Raw genomic sequence first — 17,085 nt, forward strand, 5'->3', positions numbered from 1 at the left:
AGCAGGACTGGGATTCAAACCTGGGCACCTGTGCTCTTAGCCACCATTTAGCCACCATGCTGGGCTGCCTTTGATGCAGCAGAAATGAGAAAGGGGGTCAGGAGCAGCTCTATACCAGCTGCACCTGAGGTGTGAATGGGAGATTGTCAGAGAAACAGCACAGGAACAGAAGAGACAGCTTCCTCAAAGCTGGGAACCATTAACGGTGAGCACCCCAGGAAGAAGATGGGGACAGGGATCCCTGTACCTCCAACCCCTGCACGATTTGAATCTCCAATATTCATGTATTACAGGTGAAATTTAAACACACAAACACAATAAAGACTAAGTAGCCTGTCAAAAAGCAACAGCCTGGTGCAGGAGTTGGCACACTTGTCCTGTAAAGGGCCAGATGGTAAATATTTGAGGTTTTGCAGGCCGTACATTTTCTGTCACAACTACTCAACTCTGCCACTGCAGCCCAAAGCTCCAACAAGTAGGAGGGGCTGTGTGCCAATAAAACTTTATTTATGGACATTGAAATGTCACATAATTTTCAAAATATTATTCTTTAAAATGTTTCAACCACTTTAAAATGTTAAAAAGTGTTTTTAGCTCGCAGACTATACAAAAACAGGCATGGGGAGTGATTTGGCCAAGAGCCACAGTTTGCTGGCTGCTGCCACAAAGGCTCAGATAGGTGAAGCGTGTTATGGGGACTTCAGAGAAAGTTACAAAGACTGGCTGGAGTCCAGGAGTCCCAGGAGTGAGGAGCAGGGCTAGGCCAAGACTGGAGGGGCATGGGGTCCCCCGAAGGGGCGTTTAGGACCCTGAGAGGAGTTGTCCCTGCTGGGTCAGCCTCAGACTCAAGCTCCAGTGTCACCAGGTCCTGGCTGTGAGACCCAGGCATCTGTTTCTCTGAGCTTCAGTGGCTTCAGCTGCAAAACAGGACACTGGCATTGACCTTGAAAGTTCTGTGAAAGGGGCAAACTGTGTGTGTGGGAGGGGTCGCGTCCTGCTAAACGAGGGTTGTGGGGAGCGAGGAGGGCGGCGCAGGGTTAAGAAAAGACAGTAGCCAATAATAGATTATAAACAGGGCCAAGAGACGCCAGTCTCAAGGACTGGACACCCCGATTTGAGTTTATTAATCAGCTTTTATTACTTAGGTGGGGAAGGAAAGGAGATAAAGCCTGTCAATCTCAAGGTCTGTGAATCCCATGCATCACAATAGGAAACTGATTCAAGCCAATCGCCCTTGCCTGCAGGCAGCCAAAGGTAAGTCCCAGTATAAGTACCTCCCCAAGGGACAAAACCTTCATGCACATAAATAGATGGAGAGCACATCATTGAGTCTCTTCCCCTGCAGGTTGTGGGAAGGAATGCAGCCACAGAGGCAGAGGCTCTCAGCCAGGGGAAGGTGGGGGACTGTGCCCACCTCTATGAACCCTGTGGGTTCCCCTGTTGGTCCCCACTTGACTGCACCTGGCTTGAGTTGTACCCCCCATGGGGAATCTTACTTGTCATTGGCTGACCAGCCATCTTTTTGCGGCCAAACAGGGAGACATGAGGTGCAAACACAAAGGTGAGGCAAGCTCCCTGAAAGGATCCGTCTCACAGACTCTCCTTTCTTTGGGGGCAGGTACAAGGAGACAGACGGGTAGGCTGCTGCGTGGCAACGGGGCGGGGTGGGGGGTGTAATTATTTATGCAATTGTTTTGGTTATTCTCAAGATTTTATGCAGGAACTTGCTCAGATACAAGTTTTGGAAAAATCTACCTGGGTCCATGTGGAGAATGGGCCAGCCTCTGAGCGAACACCTTCCCTCCTTCCATTGGCTGCCTGATCCACCTTCCACCCTTCTCCTGTTGTCCTGCCCCTGGGAAGACCAATCTGTGTGGACAGCATCAATGGGTTCCTCCACCCTCCCACTGCTAGATGGACTCAGCCAATGGGGAGCCCCAGCAGGAAGTGGGGAGAGAGAGGAGAGTGAAGTTCAAGGCATTAACTCCTCTCCCTCCCTGCAGGGTGTCCCCAAGCTGGCTGTATCCCTTAGGGAAAGCCACAGCCGGCTCACCTCACTCGTTCTAGGGGTCTTTCTACCCCTTGTCCACATCTTCGCAAACTCCTCGACTTACCCTAACTTGAGTGCACCTGGCTGATTGATTAAAGAGCGCGAGACTGGAGAGAGACATACGCTAGGAGACCATTGCTGTTATCTTCACGAAAGAAGATGAAGCCGTGAATCAAGACAGTGACAGGGAAGGAAGAGCTGAAAGAAACTGAGACATAGTCAGAAGCTAACACGTGGAATGAAGAAGAGCATGACGGAGGAAGCTCTGGGATGCATTACATCTCTGGCTTGGGTACCTGGAGGATGCAGCTTCTGAAAGAGGATACCCAGGGACAGAGGCCCATATTTGAATGGAAATAATGAGTTGAGGTGGTGCCTGTACGACATCCAGGTGGCGAATGCACAGGGGTACCCCAGTCTTCATACAGCCCTGATTTTCTACCTGACCTTTAGCTATGACCCACCTACTTCTCCCAGATGAGCCGTGATGTCAGGTATGGCCTGGGACCTTTGGAGAGCAGTCAACGTACCAATGGTTGCTGGTCTTTTCCTTCCCCTTCAGATGCAGGAGGAAGGATCTCAGATGCATGAACTTGGCCGAGAAGAGTGGTGGGGGTATGGTAGGGCCCCCAGGTGAGGTCTGGAAGGACCCCGTCCCCAGAGGAGCCATGGGTTAGATAAAGCAGAGCAGCCAGCCGATTGTTGACAATGACAATAGATGCTTTGGCCCATCAGTCAGGCAAGCTGGACACGATGAGGTACCTCCATTTAGGGGTCATTTGGTTTAAATCTTCCTTTTAACCACCCATCTCTTGTGGCTTGCAGGAGGCAGGATGTCAGATCCAGGCTTTCCTCCAGAATGGGTCCTGGTATTGGAGCAAAACCACCTGTTGGGGGCAGGGGAGGAATAACCCCTTCAGATCTCTCCAGGGCTCCATCTCTGTCATAACTGGACTGCCTTCTGATTATTACATTGTCCTTCCAAAAACAAACACTTGATTGAATATTTCTCAATTGAGTCACTGTTCAGTTTGCCTTCTCCCAGGAAATCAAACACTCTGGTTTTACCTCTTCACTCTTCTGACCACAGTCATGTTTTACCCTCCTCTGGGACTGGCATTCAGGCTTCTCTGCTCTCTCTCACCCATGGACCACCGGGCAGTTAAACTCTTATCTTATATTCACTGCGTTTGAGGGGGCGACTGTTTGCACAATGCTGTTCTCCATTTGCCCACGATGAATTACCACATCTCCTTCTCCTGAGAGGCTGGCCTGCCTTCAAGCCCCCCGCCCCCACCTCTAGCTGCAGTCCGCAGGTCTGGTATTCATTAATGTCTAGTCAAGGCTTGATTCAGCCACATTGCTTCACAGGCAGCCTAGCGGGCAGACAGCTAATGCTTCGGGCAACCCAGGTCTGACCAACTGGTTGGTCAAATCAGATGGTCACGCAGCTGACCGGAGCAGTTTGGTGACCTTCAGTTCATATAAGGAAGGGTGACACAAGCGTCCCTATAGTGTGTGGGCTAGGTCAGCCATTCTCACGGAACCCACTGAGGACCCCAACAGCCCTGAGTGGAGGCCCTGGACAGTTTCACGCACAGGAGCCTTTAGGGCCTGGGGTTCAGTGCTGGGCTCCCAGGGCTCTGTTGGATCCATGTTCCTAAGTACCCTGAGGAGGGGGGAAGGGGCACCAGAACAGCCTCCTCTGGGAAGATCCGCTTTCTGTTGGGATTCCCCTGTTTTCTTCCTGAGCCTCCAGGCCACCAAGCAGCCTCTGTGACAGCTACTCAAAAGAGCTATGGGCTAGGGGATACTGAACTTTGGTGCCCCAAGGCAGGCACAGCCCAAAAGCAGCTGCGCTTCAGAAAGTATGACTCCCAGGGCTCATTCTGACTGTGCACGAGACACTTTAAAGGTCAGGAGCCCCAAGGGTCATTTGAACAGGAAGGCCTCAGGTCACATCAAATGTTCCAATTCACAAACCCTCCATTTAACCCCTTTTCAGGAAGTCATCAGTCTCGCTGGCAGGCTGGGGGAGGAGCATGGTATTGTAACTGTCACAAGTCTGTGGCGCCCTGCTGTCTTTCTGGTCAGTGCACCTGGCTAAAGCACCAGCTCCCTGCACGGCACCAGGGGCTGGCTGGACATCCACAGTGGCCCCCACAGCAGCACAGCACAGGGAGAAGAGCCCCTGGGCGTGGGCACTACTGACCCTAAAATCACCAGAGACTGGAGGGAAAAATGCAGAGGGGCTTCCTGGCAACAGAGACCCCAAGATGCTGGTGTGAGAGCCAGGAGGGCCCCTGTGTTCAGGATGGCCTCGCCCCCTTCTCTCTCTGTGCCCACCTCTGTCTCTCTCTCCCTCTGGGTCCTCAGTCCTCCTGCTGTGTCCCCAGGCAGCGGCCTGGACCTGAAGATCCCACCAGGCAGAAAAAATTATTTGTCCAATTGACGGAGAACTCAGTCTAGTCCTGCCTTCTCCCCACTGCTCACACCCCACCCCGCTCCCACTTGGGCCTGAAGAGAATCTGTGTGTCAGTGTGAGGGTGGGGAGTAAGAGACCAAGCTGAGTCCACTCAGCCTCAGCCCTCCACTGGAAGGCTCCAAGAAACTCCTGGAAGTTTCTAGAGTCACAGACAGATCCTCTTGCACTCCAGGATCCAGTTCAGTGACCACCTCCACCTGGAAGCCCACCCTGTGAGTGCTGACAGGCTTAGAATCAGAGGGCAGCTGCTGAGAACATAATTAGGAAGAGCAGAAGCCAGAACCGCACATGGGATGAGAAGGAGGCAGAGGGAGGAGAAGCCACAAGGTCATCCTGGGGCCGTTGCTCCCCAGGAGTCTGCTGCCTTTGGTGTGTGGCCCCAGCCCCTGAGGACCCCTCCTCCAGGTGGCCTCCCATGGCACTCAGGGAGCTGTGGGAAGAGGCAGCAGTGAAGGAAAGACTCTCCTGGACAGGAGAAAGGGACCATCCAGAAGGCCCAAGAGAAGCTGGCCCCTAGCGCCCAAATTGGAGACGCTGGGTGTGTAGGGGCACACTAAATGCTGTGTGAGCTCCCTGCCTCGGGGCACCGCAGAGCTGACTAACACTCACAGGAGGTCTTCCTCAAGCAGGGAGGGAGTGCTGAGAATCAGGGGTGAGGGAATGGCCCCTGACTCAATAGAGCCTGTGTCATCACAGTCCCCTGAGGCCATTGTGCCCTTGGGGGTGGCCTACTCCAGCCACTGCGTGGGCTGCTACAGGAGAAGTGCTTCTGGAGAGCCAGCACCTACCTCAGCACTGCCCAGAGAGGCCGGGGTCCAGCCTGCCCCCACCCCAGCCCAGGTTCTGCCTGCCACCAACTCAGTTCCCCCTCAGGACCTTCGTTCCCCAGTTTCCAATGTTTCCGTGTATCTCTAGACTTCTCCTATGGGGAATGTCTACCCATCCTTCCAGGCCTGTGCGAGAGCCCCTCCCTGACACACACAGCCCTCAGGAGGTGTCTCCTTCCTTCCCTTGCTCCTGCAGAGCTTAGCGTCCAGCTCGGTGCCAAGTGCCAGAGATCTGATGTGTGTCTTCCCAGTGGGATTGTGGGGGCCCTAAGTGCAGGGTACCTATTCCAGAGGGAGCCGGGCTGAACCTCCTACAGGTGCTCAGTGGGGACTCAGTGACGTACTGATTCCTCAGCTCCAGCCCTTCTGCTCCCCACTAGCAGGCCTGGGAAACTGCACCCCACGCCACCTCGAAGAGCCACTGGAATTCCTACTGTGGGCTCAGCCCTGCCCTAGGCTTCACAGGCAGCAGCCCAGCTTCTTCGAGGCAACACAAACCTGGGGCCTGGTCTTAGCAACTGACCCTCCCAGGGAACTCTCACTAACTTGGCAGTCACTGGCCACTGTTCCTGTCCTTTCGAGGAACAAACTGCTGTCCTGTGAGTCAGTAACAGGACAGTGGAGAAGGCGGCCTCATGTGATAGCTGTAGTCACAGAGGGAGGCACATCCGCTTCTGCTTCTCCAGGGGGCCATTCTCCTCGCGTGGAAAGGAGGTCCCAGGCACGACACGGGCTCGATGGACCTGCAGTCTAACCAAATGGGTTTCTAGACAGCCCGCCTGAGCAGTAGAAAGAGCACTAGGCTGGAAGCAAGGAGACCCAGAAGTCTTGGTCCCCCCTCTGACTAGCAAATCACTCTCCTTTTCTGAACTTCAATTTCTAGGGTGTGGCCTCAAGAACCCTAAGAATCCTCAGTTTTATGATGTCCAGGTATCCATGTATGTGGAAGGGCCGACCATGTCCTGAAGGATCCCTTCAGCCGCGTGTCCCGGTCAGCCTGGCTGCCCCGCTGGCAAAGGGACCCTGCAGTCCTTCGAGGAAGCTTTGAAACCAGGCAGTTCTGGGCTCCAGTCCCAGCTCTGCCTCTCACTTGCACATTATATAACTTTCGGGCCTTGTTTTACTGCAAAAGTGATCTGAGGCCCAGGAGAGAAGGAACAGGCAGAAGACGCAGGGCAATCCCTGGGCTTGTTGGCTCACAGCTGTGTTCCCCCCACCTTCTTTCCCCAGAGGACCCTAAAGGGGTGATGGTCAGGAGACAGCCAGGGTGCTGGGAGGGTGTTCAACTTTCAAGGCCTGAGATGAAGGTGACCATCTGTCATTGCCCACCTGGCAAGGCCTGTTCCTCCACACAGGAGTACCTGTGACTACGCTGGTGACTCCGCATGTTTGGTGGTGGGGTGGGGGCTGGGTGGGGCCACATGTCACCAGAGGGAAGCCCTGAGGGATTGCTGGACCACCTCCTGGGTGGCGGCTGCGGCCTCTGGTCCTGTGCCTTTCATCTCCAGATGCCTGGGCCTCCCTCCCCACATGGTGCCCAGAAGGAGTGTGGGGATTTTCCTTCTGGAAAGGGCTGGCCTGTAGCAGAACTGTCAGCAGGAGGTGGGTGGTTAGACTCGGGTTCAGAGTGGGTTACACCTCCCACAACCCTTGAAGTGTGTGAGGATTTCTGCGTTCACCGCATTCCTCCCCACCCTCCAAGTCCCTCCCATCCTTTTCAGGGCTGTTTATTAACAGGGCTGGGGTGGCCCATGGATGGGGGAAGGGCAGAGGGGGGGTCATGGAAACCGTGTTATGTGTGTACAAATGGAGCTCTCAGCCTCTGGCCGCTGGAGGGCGTGCTCAGGGCCACAGTGTGTGTCTGTGCACACTGGTCAGGGCGTAAGGGCTGCACCTGCCTGAAGGAACTGTCCTCTCTTCTAACTACAATCCAGGCCGGGTCTACTAACCACACCATGTGCCCACAGGGCTGAATCTGCCCAGAGGCGGTTTCTAATGAGCTTAGACATGCTCTTGTGTCCCTGATGCCCCATGGCTGTGCTGGGGTCACCTGTCCCTGGGCAGAATTTGGGTGGGGAGAAGGGTTCAGAAGGTGCACAACACGTGGAAACTCAGCTCACAAAGTAGCAGCCTCCCAGTGCGGGGACCTCTGTTTTCCAATTTCTGACCCACCGTGTTGGCGACCACTGACATTTGCAGCCAGGGTCCCGAGCAGCCTACCAGTCAGCACAGGGCCTGGGAGACTCATGGCTGCTTCTGCACCAGCCAGGAACCATCTTGAGAAGCTCAAGAGAAATGCTGCCTGGTTAGAAGTGCCCTCCCACCCTGTCTTGTCAGTGACTCCCTCAAGAGAAGGACAGGTGTAGGGCCTGGAGCCCACCCGCCTCCATGGCCACCCAGATCCCCAGGCACTAAAACCCATGGGTCAGTTCTGATTAGAAGGCCAGACTGCATCAGGCCAAGCCCTGGTGGCCTCTGGGATCAGCCAAGTCTCTCCTTTGAAGTTTCAGACACTCTGTCCCCATGTATCCTGGGGTGGGGGAGGGGGTCACAGGAGAAGGGGACTCAGCGTTCCTTCCTTCCCTCTCACCAATCCACTCCCCCGCACCACACACACACACACACACATACACACACACACACACACACACAGGACTATGGAACATGGAAGACCCAGGACCTAGCCTGGTTGTACCTCGGACACATTGTAACCTTGACCAAAAGCTTCCATAGATTAAGTACTCACACAGTCAGTGCTTTGGTCCAGTATCACCAGGGTCCCATGTTCAGTGACCCCATTGCTGTGACGTTAGCCCTCCTCCTTCAGTGCTCATTCTCCTCACCCAGGCCCAGGGAGCTGAGGGAAACACTTGGACAAGCTGAGGAACAAGCACATGAACGGATAGAGTGCAAGGTCCTTCCTTCTCCACCATCACTTCCAGTCCCCTGACCCCCCCATTCCCCGGCTCACAGCCTGGCTGGAGCAGAGCCCAGGTGTTTTTCATTAAGGTTTTTATTGCGATTCTCAGGCTCTGGCTGAGGAAGGCTGCTGGAGCTACCTAATTGTCCACCCCACCCCCAGGCTGAGCCAGCATAGCAGTCAGGTGACGAGGAGCCTGTCCTCTCCCACCACCAGCCCTTCTCAGGCAACCTTTCACCTTAGCCAGGACGTCCCCCAAGACCCAGCTTCAGGCTCCAAGCCCATTCCTTCCCACCCATCATCCACATGGCAGCAGCCAGAGCATCCTTCTGACAAACAAAGCCAATTATTCCATGCCCTTCTTTAAAATCCACCAAAGGCTGCCCTGTATAATTCTTGTTCTTGTTTCCTTGAACAACTGGCTGTGATTTGTAGTGCTTGCCAATTCCCATGGTGTAACTATTCCCACCGTGGCCAATTTCAAACTACCAGCATGAGGTCACGGAACTCAGGGTACAATCGGCTCTCACAGCCCGGAAGAGAGGCTCCAGCTCACAAATGCTTATTCTCCTCACCCTTGACCTAGGGTACAAAGCCCTGCTTTACTTGCCCAAGTTGTCGCTCCAGCCTCATCTCTCACTGCTTTCCCACCCCCCAGCATAGACACTGCAACTGGATGGCAGCTGTGGGTCCCTGAGTACCCTGGCACTTGCCAAAAACACCCCTTTCCTGTCGCACATGGCCAGCTCCTTTGATAATACCTGATTCAGATGGTTCCTCCTCCAGGCCCTTCCTGTAACTCCCCAAGCTGGGTTAGTGCCCTTCGTCTCTGTCCCTAGTACTGCCTTGGACATCTATGTTATTTAATAATGTGTGTCTGTGCTTACCACAAAACTGTGGGCTCTGCAGAGGCAAGGGCTGTGTTCTGGGGCCTCTGGGGCCTGGCCCCTGGCCCAGCAGAGGCCCCAGTGATTGTGTTGAGGGAGATGCATGGAGTCGCGTGCTCAGGGCCCAGGGCTCCAGCAGAAGAGCTACCCCAAGGGCTCCCCTCCCTCTTGGAGCCTCCCCCGGCGGAACCCAGTGCCACGTTCTTGACCAGCCTTCTAGGCGAGCTGCAGGACAAGAACAGGAGGCCCTGCCCATGCTCACCTCCCTACTGGAAGAGGGGACAGCTCTCAGATCCAGAATCTGTGCTGTCCAAGTGTCACCTCAGCCTGCCCTCTAGCACAGAGGGGCACAGCGCTGGCCAGGGCTGGGGCAGAATTGAGCTCCACCCTCTCCCAGTTGTTTGTATCCTCATGACCATGGTTTCCTGCAGGGCAGGTTGTCATTATTGACTTTGGCGCCAGCACCCAGGTATTTCGGGGAAGCCACCCTTTCCCATGCCTGGGAATAGCTTCAGGGCTTGCTAGAGTGTGCTGGCCTGGGAGAGCCTCCCCTGCCTCTTGTCCAGGTGGTCCTTTGTGACCAGAACAGGTGAGACAGGAAGCAGCAGTGGTCTGGGGGCGTGCCATGGGCTTCTGGGTGACAAAGACCTGGCTTTGCATGTCAGCATGGCCACTCAACAGCTGTATGAAGTAATGGCTTAGGCCTCTGTTTCCACATCTGTAAAATGGGGTGGTAATACCTCCCTGTCAGAGCTTTTGTGAACATAAGAGTAACAGCCACTATTTATGGATTGCTTGCAAAGTGCCCACAACAATATGCAGGTTTTATGATGCAGTTTACTCACAATATCTTATGTAGTCTCCCCTCAGCCTTATGAGATAAGAGCTGTTAGCCCCATTTCACAGATGAGAACACTGAGGTTCTAAGGAGTCTACAGTCGCACAGCAAGTAAAGTGGGGTTTAACTCCAGAGCTCCTGCTCCTGCCACTATACTACTCTGCCTCTAAAATCAGATGGTAGGTGTATGTAGGGCCTGGCACATGCTAGGCAGGTACCAAATGGTGGCTATTATTAGTAATTACCCCAAATCCTGCTGTTCAACAAGTATCAAAAGATGGAATTTTTAAAAATTTCTTTCAAAGTCCCATTCATTTTGACCTTAGCATAAATTTGAATATTAACGAATTCCACTTGGTAGATAGTCCCAAAGCAGCACCTGTGTGCCATAGCCTCTGTTCTGCACAGAGAAGGAGTGGGACCCAGAAGCCTGGGGACCCTGGTTCCTCCTCAGCTGTGTCCTCAGCCCGCCCCGCCCCCATACCTCTCAACATGCGTGCTGAGGCCCAGGGCACCCCTATTTCCCTTTTAGGAGACTCTGGATCACTTCAGCCTAACGCTGACTGATGTGGGTCAATCGGCAACTATGTGATGAAATACTGGAATTTCTGAGACATTTTAATGGTTTATGGGCCCATAATATTTGCAGTGGGGGCCTGGGAACCATCCTTGACACCTCCCTCCTCCTCGTCACCCCCCCCCCATGCCCCACACAGTCAAGGGAGGAGGGGCACAATCTACCAGGCAGGTGGCATGAGGAGGGGCTCAGGCCCAACTATGTGGCTTATCAATATGAATCCCGTGTCACAATGTTTGGGGACGGCAGTGGGCAATGGTTTTTTCACTAACCCAAAAGTGCCCTAGACTATTACGCAAAAAAATCAACCCACTGGCTGGTCCTGTCTGTCTTCCTTCCTGAATGTCTTCTCTGGCTCCCTTCCCCAAGGCCAAAGCCACTGCTTGGCCGGTCCATACACCTCTCAGCAAGACCCCTACTATTCCTCTCACATGGCAGCCACAGGCTTGTTTTGGAGACCAAAGCCACTCCCTGAATATCATTAGCACACAAGGAACCCATGCCAATCCATGAGCAAAAGGCAAAAGGCCCATTAGGAAACTATGCAAAACAGCTCCCCTATGAAAAAAGAAATACAAATGGCACAAACACGAAAAGCTTCCTCACCTTCACCTCACTGACAATTAAATAAACAAATATCAAAGCAACCATGTGATGCCATCTCCATCCCCCACCATCATGGAAAAAAAGAAAACAGAACCGTTTGGTGATAACGTGTGGTGCCAGGTGAGGGGTGGGCTCTGGGACTTCTGCACACAGTGTGCGTATGGTGACAGGTGTGGCAAATTGCTGGAACTTTTAGAGGGTGGTCATAAACAACATCCCCTTGCTGCTGAGCCCACTGTGAGCAAGGTGCCCCCGTGTTGACTCAGTCGCTGTGTCTGCATCAGATGACGCTGTGTGATGGCTGTGTAGGACCTTTACTGCAGCATGTTTACCATAGCAAACGCCTGGAAGTGAGATGCACCCCTGCTCCCCTCGCAGGAAGAACCCAGTCAGCGACCTTTACCTGGAAGACCAAACGCTCCACAGACATTAAGAAGAATGAGGTAGGACTGACGACACGTGTTGAAATGAAACTGGAAAGGGAGCTGCCATCCCTTTGGTGTAGCTCTTTAAAAGCACAGACTTATCCTCACAAGGCTGTGCATGGAAAAAATTTCTGGACCCACACAACGAAGGCCTGTTAAATGGAACTGCCTTTGGCAAGAGAGGCAGGTGGGGAGGAGGAGGCTGTCTTTCACTTTTCATTGTGACTTTTCTGTTCTGCTTGGACTTCTCATCAAGAGCAGAGTATTGTAAGTTTTAAAATGTCATCAGGAACTATCTGGGTGGTGGGAGTTGAGGCCAATTTCGTTTTATTCTTTACACTTTTCTATATCAAAAACAATCAAAATTAATGGTTTAAATGTCACAAAACAAACAGAAACTTGCGCTGCCTGGAGGGTAAAGTCCATGTTCCTGAACTTGCACTGAGAGGTACTGTGACGCCAGCGGCTGGTTCCCCTCCGGTGTCCTGACTCCTGGGTCCCCACCACAGCTGACTCCACCCACCTTCCACCCCCCAAAGCCCCACGTGCTCTCTTGCCTCTGGGCCTTTGCTGTTCCATGCTGTCCCGTTTACCTGGGATACTCTGCCCACTCCAAACAACACTTAACTACCTCACTCATCTTACAGCCTGACGCCAGGTGCCAGCCCAGTCCTTCCCCCAGTGGCCATCCTGTCCTGCCCGGCTGGCGCCCTGGCCAATGCTCCTAAATGCCATTAATGGCCTTTCCAGGGGTCATGCTTAAAGATGAGGAAAGGACCTGTTCACCGACAGCGTCCAGGGCCCAGTGCTGCGCCTGGCACAGTCAGCTCCAGAAACGTCTGCTGACTGAACTGACAGATGACTCCTGAACTGAAGGAACCAACAGCCAGCACCCCAAGCTCACCCCCAAAGCAGGTCTGTGTGTGGGGTGGGGTTCCTGGGCCTGGCCCCAGACGGCGGGCCCCGGGCCTGCGGAGGCAATCTGGAGGGGCAGACAAAGCAACACGGCCGCACCGCCCGCTCGGCTCCAAGGTGGCTTTCATTTCCTCTTCTGCGGGTGCCAAGGCCCTGAACAAATATTTTCCTGGAGTGGAGGAGAGGCTTAGCTCCCCGCCTGAAGTGCTGGAAACACCCCTTGGTCTGGCAGGTTCCAGGAACCAGAGGAAGAGCGGGGTCTGTCTGCAGCTGGGGGAGGAGGGATCATTAGGGCTGCCCCTGGGCAGTGCCCACCCTCTTGGCCGGCTGAGGAGGGGGCCTGCTCCTCTGGCCTGCCAGGCCTGGGAAGCAGCCGGTTTGCTCCACACAGCACACAGCGTGCAAGGCTTTTTGCCCTGGGCCCCTCTGCCCATAAATTAGAATCCTCTGGGATCCTGAAGAAAACACAGGCCATGTGGGCCTCCATCATTTTTGCTGAAAAAGCTACAGTGGGGTTTAAAGGAACTAATTAGAATCTCAGAAGCCCTTTTATGAGCGCCCCCCTTAACTTTCCTATTGCGGAATATCGTACAGAGTACACTCACCCTACGTGTATAACTTGATGATTTATTTACATATACATACATCCTTTTAATTACCACGTAACATCAAACCAGAGAACATCCCAGAGAACTTTTCAGAGGAGAGTCTTTTGTATCCCTACCTTGTCAATACCACAGCCCCAGCAGAGGTGCCCCTGGTTTCTATTACCAATTCGTTTTCCCTGTTCCTGAACTTTATGTTTGAAGTATGGGTCTTTTGTGTCTGGCTTCTTGCATTTAATGTAGTGCCTGTGATTTTCATCTGTGCTGTATGCTTGCTTAGCAGTAGTTTGTCCTTTTTTTAATTGCCAAGTCGTATTTCATTGTATGAATGTACCACAATTTATCCATTCTCCTGTTGATGGACATTTGGGTTGTTTCCACATTTGGGCTGCGACACATGAAGGTGCAGTGAACATCCTCATGCACACCTTCCAGCGGACGCATGCTGTCATTCTGCTTGGGCAGGCAGATGTCTAGCTTCAGTAGATACTGCCGCGTGAATGTCCAAAGTGTTCACATCAATCGGTATGCTTTCTAAGCACACAAGAGAACTCCTGTTGCACCACTCACCCTCCAACAATTGTCTTTCCCTAAAGTCAGCCTCTCTGGTGGGTGTGTGGTGGTCTTGCACCGTGTATAAGCTTCTAAAGACTGCTTGACTTTCAGAGCGGGCAGCAACAATGAGCATCCCAGATGCAGAGACTCCCAATCTTTGCAGCGAGCCCATGCCCCATGCTGGGTCGTAGCAAAGCGGCTGCCCTCAGAAAGCACCCAGGGTCGCAGGAAGCCAGTGTGGAAACAGACACCTGCGACAACATGGCGAGAGGGGCCAAGGAGTGACCCAGAAGTTACAAGGGCACAGAGGACTCAGTGCCTCCCCCTAGAGAAACTTTGAGCCCACCTCCAAGCTGAGCAGGCGTGGGGCACAGCACTGCTGAGGACCTGACTTGGGGACACACCACAGTCACACCCACACACCCTGAGTAGGTGCAAAGCTGGCGTGGTCCAAGGATAGGCACTGGCCTGGGGAGCACTGGTCTGGGGAGCAGGAGGGAGAAAGCCAGGCAGGGCTCGCCGAGGCCCAAGCCCCTGCAGGCTCCCAGGCCAGGGCCCTTCCCCAGCTCCTGCTCACGCAGCTCCAGGAACCCGGAGGTCACCTCTGCCCACCTTTCTCTTCTGCCAGGCTTGAATTGGAGGCTGGGGGACAGGATGAGGTTGACTGGGGAGAGGTAGGTAGGGCGTGTCCTCGGTGCCAGCACAGCCCTGCGCCCCTCTCTGCCGAGCAGTCCCCTGCAGACCCATTTAAAAGAAGCCTTCTCTCCCACATGCTGCTGTGGGCCCCCTACCATCAGTGCCAAACCTGAGAAGACACGAGACAGCCCTCCTCGAGGCCCAGCTCTGGGACTACTTGTCCTTCAAGCTCCACCCTTGACCGCCAGCTCAGAGGGAAGCCTCACCACAGCACCTTATCCTCAGGGTCCACTTGAGAAGTGTGCCTGTGGGAGGGCAAGGTGCTGCACAGTGAGGCAGGACATGCCTCACAGGTCCTGCCAGTTTTACCTCTTAGCAAGTTCTCGAACCCTGTCGCTCTTCTCCATCCGTCCCCATGCCAGCCACTTTACCGTCATTGGGCCTCCATTCCCCATCCCAGCTTACAGCCTGAGGCTCCAGGCTCTCCAGGGGCCCTCAGAGGTTACAAACAGAGTGACCAGACACTCTCATCACATTCCAGCCTCATCTTTTTCCACACCTGTTTTCAGTTCACATGCATCACGAAGCCTCGAGTCCCTCTTTTCACCAAAGCTGTGCCTTCTTCCTGGAATGTCTTCCCCCACTTGTCTGAGAGGCTGATTGGAATCTGTCCTTCAAGACCCAATGCAAGCACCATCCCTGGGCACCTCCCTGACCCAGATGCCAAGCTGGGTGAGGTGCCCTTGTCCCCCCACCAGCCCACACTAAGTACTGTCATTGAAGCCGCACTCACCTGTCCATCTGCCCCGGACTGCAACCTCCCTGAGAGTGGGGCTGTGCGTTGTCGCTCTGGATGTGAAAACAGCGCTATCTGGAACAAAGCCCCAGAGGCAAGCAAGGCAGAAAGTGCAATTTAAAACAAAAGCTGGCTGTAAATTAAGAAGGCAACACAATCAAAGATGGCTCATTTGTTTAGAAAATAATTTGAATGAAGACTTAGTGGAACATTTAGTGAGTTCCCCATCCCCATACAACGTACGACACACAGAGGCCACCTGGGCATGATCCAAATGTGAGGGGAAAATGATATCATCATGCTCAATTGCTCCAGCCCAGGCGTGGGGAGGAGGGAGCCTTGGAAAAGCAGAAAAGAGGGGAGGAGAAGGGATCAAGGTCATGGGAAGTGGGGCAGCAAGCTGAGAACTGAAGAGAGCCGGGCAGAGACATCCCTTGAGGCCAGGGTACCTGAGGGACTTGAAGATGATGTTTAAACTCCTTCACATTTCAGCTTCTTCACTGTGAGTCCCAAACACGCAGGAAAGCCTGTTTTATGGCACCACCCATCCTGGCGTGCCCTGGGGTAGCAGAGCAAGAGGACAAAGTGGTGGGGCTAGAGGTGCAGTTTAACCTATTGGGATATGACAGGAGCAGGTCACCCAGAAGGCTGGGGTCTCAGAAACTTGCAGAAGGGGACATTCTCCCCAGTCTTAGTGTCACTTTCAGTGTGTGCCCGGCGCACTGTGGGTTCAGGGGCCAGGCTGCCCACGCCCAAATCCCAGCTGCACCACTCACTGGCATGCTATCTTGGGCAAGATACTTCCTCTCTATCTCGCAGGTTTTGTCTGTAAAGAGAGGTCATTAACGGCCATGCAGTCTCATCCTGGTTAGTTGTCAGTAGTGAACGAAATGATCCAGGAGTCCTGTCTAGCAGTTTCTGGCCCACAGTGAGCTAAGTATTAATACCCAGGTAGCCGTTTCTGCAACTGTGCAGCCCAGGGACTTGCAGGAAACAGGCACGTGGTGCATTCAGTGTTTGTTGAATGAATGATCGATCTGAGGATTTTTGTCTCGGCCTCCGAACGCTAAGTACAATGTGTCAGGGAAAGCAGCATTCTCCATTCTGCAAAGCCACTTGGGGCCACAGTCACTGCCCCACCAGCAGGTGCAGCACTCAGGGAGGAATGGTGCCTCCCTCTCTGTGCCCCCAGGACCCACCTGGGGTCTGGCTTCAGGGGTTGGCCTACACCCAAAGCCAGACTGTGCGTCAGGTACTAAGGGCCCCAGATGGGGAGATCTGCCATGGACGACCAGCTGAGGCGTGGGTCCAGGGGGGTCCTCAGCTTTTACAAGACTCTGAGTAAGGGGAACGCTGCTAGATGCCCTGGGAATACTGGGGTTCCTGTGGTACACTGCCCTTTTTATTTCTTTTTTTTTTTTTTTTTAAACTTGTATTGGGGAAGGGGAACAGGACTTTATTGGGGAATAGTGTGTACTTCCAGGACTTTTATTCCAAGTCAAGTTGATGTCTTTTCTGTCTTAGTTGTGGAGGGCGCAGCTCAGCTCCAGGTCCAGTTGCCGTTTTCTAGTTGCAGGGGGCACAGCCCACCATCCCTTATTGGAATCAAACTGGCAACCTTGTGGTTGAGAGGACACGCTCCAACCAACTGAGCCATCTGGGAGCTCAGCGGCAGCTCAGCTCAAGGTGCCGTGTTCAATCTTAGTTGCAGGGGGCAGGGCCCACCAAAGGACTCAAGGAATTGAACTGGCAAACTTGTGGTTGAGAGCCCACTGGCCCATGTGGGAATCGAACCGGCAGCCTTCGGAGTTAGGAGCACAGAGCTCCAACCGCCTGAGCCACCGGGCCAGCCCCTGCACTGCCCTTTTGAAACCCCCCAAATTTCCACTGCAGTTTTTCGCTAATGTGCAGACTTTTTTAGACCTTTGGCACTTGAGACTGTTTCCTGGTGAGTTTTCAGAAG

General features: G+C 53.7%; 1 long non-coding RNA gene across 1 annotated transcript; it reads right to left on the reverse strand.

Moving 5' to 3' along the window:
- Positions 1-1,339: 1,339 nt before the first annotated feature.
- On the reverse strand, positions 1,340-9,550 carry LOC141571509 (uncharacterized). Its single transcript, XR_012496262.1, has 3 exons — positions 9,432-9,550; positions 8,109-8,241; positions 1,340-2,937 (listed from the first exon to the last, which is right to left on the reverse strand). It is a non-coding gene; the product is annotated as an uncharacterized LOC141571509 (long non-coding RNA).
- Between the last annotated feature and the right edge of the window lie 7,535 nt (positions 9,551-17,085).

The sequence above is a fragment of the Rhinolophus sinicus genome, linkage group LG05, assembly GCF_036562045.2.
Source record: "Rhinolophus sinicus isolate RSC01 linkage group LG05, ASM3656204v1, whole genome shotgun sequence".
Lineage (NCBI taxonomy): Eukaryota > Metazoa > Chordata > Mammalia > Chiroptera > Rhinolophidae > Rhinolophus > Rhinolophus sinicus.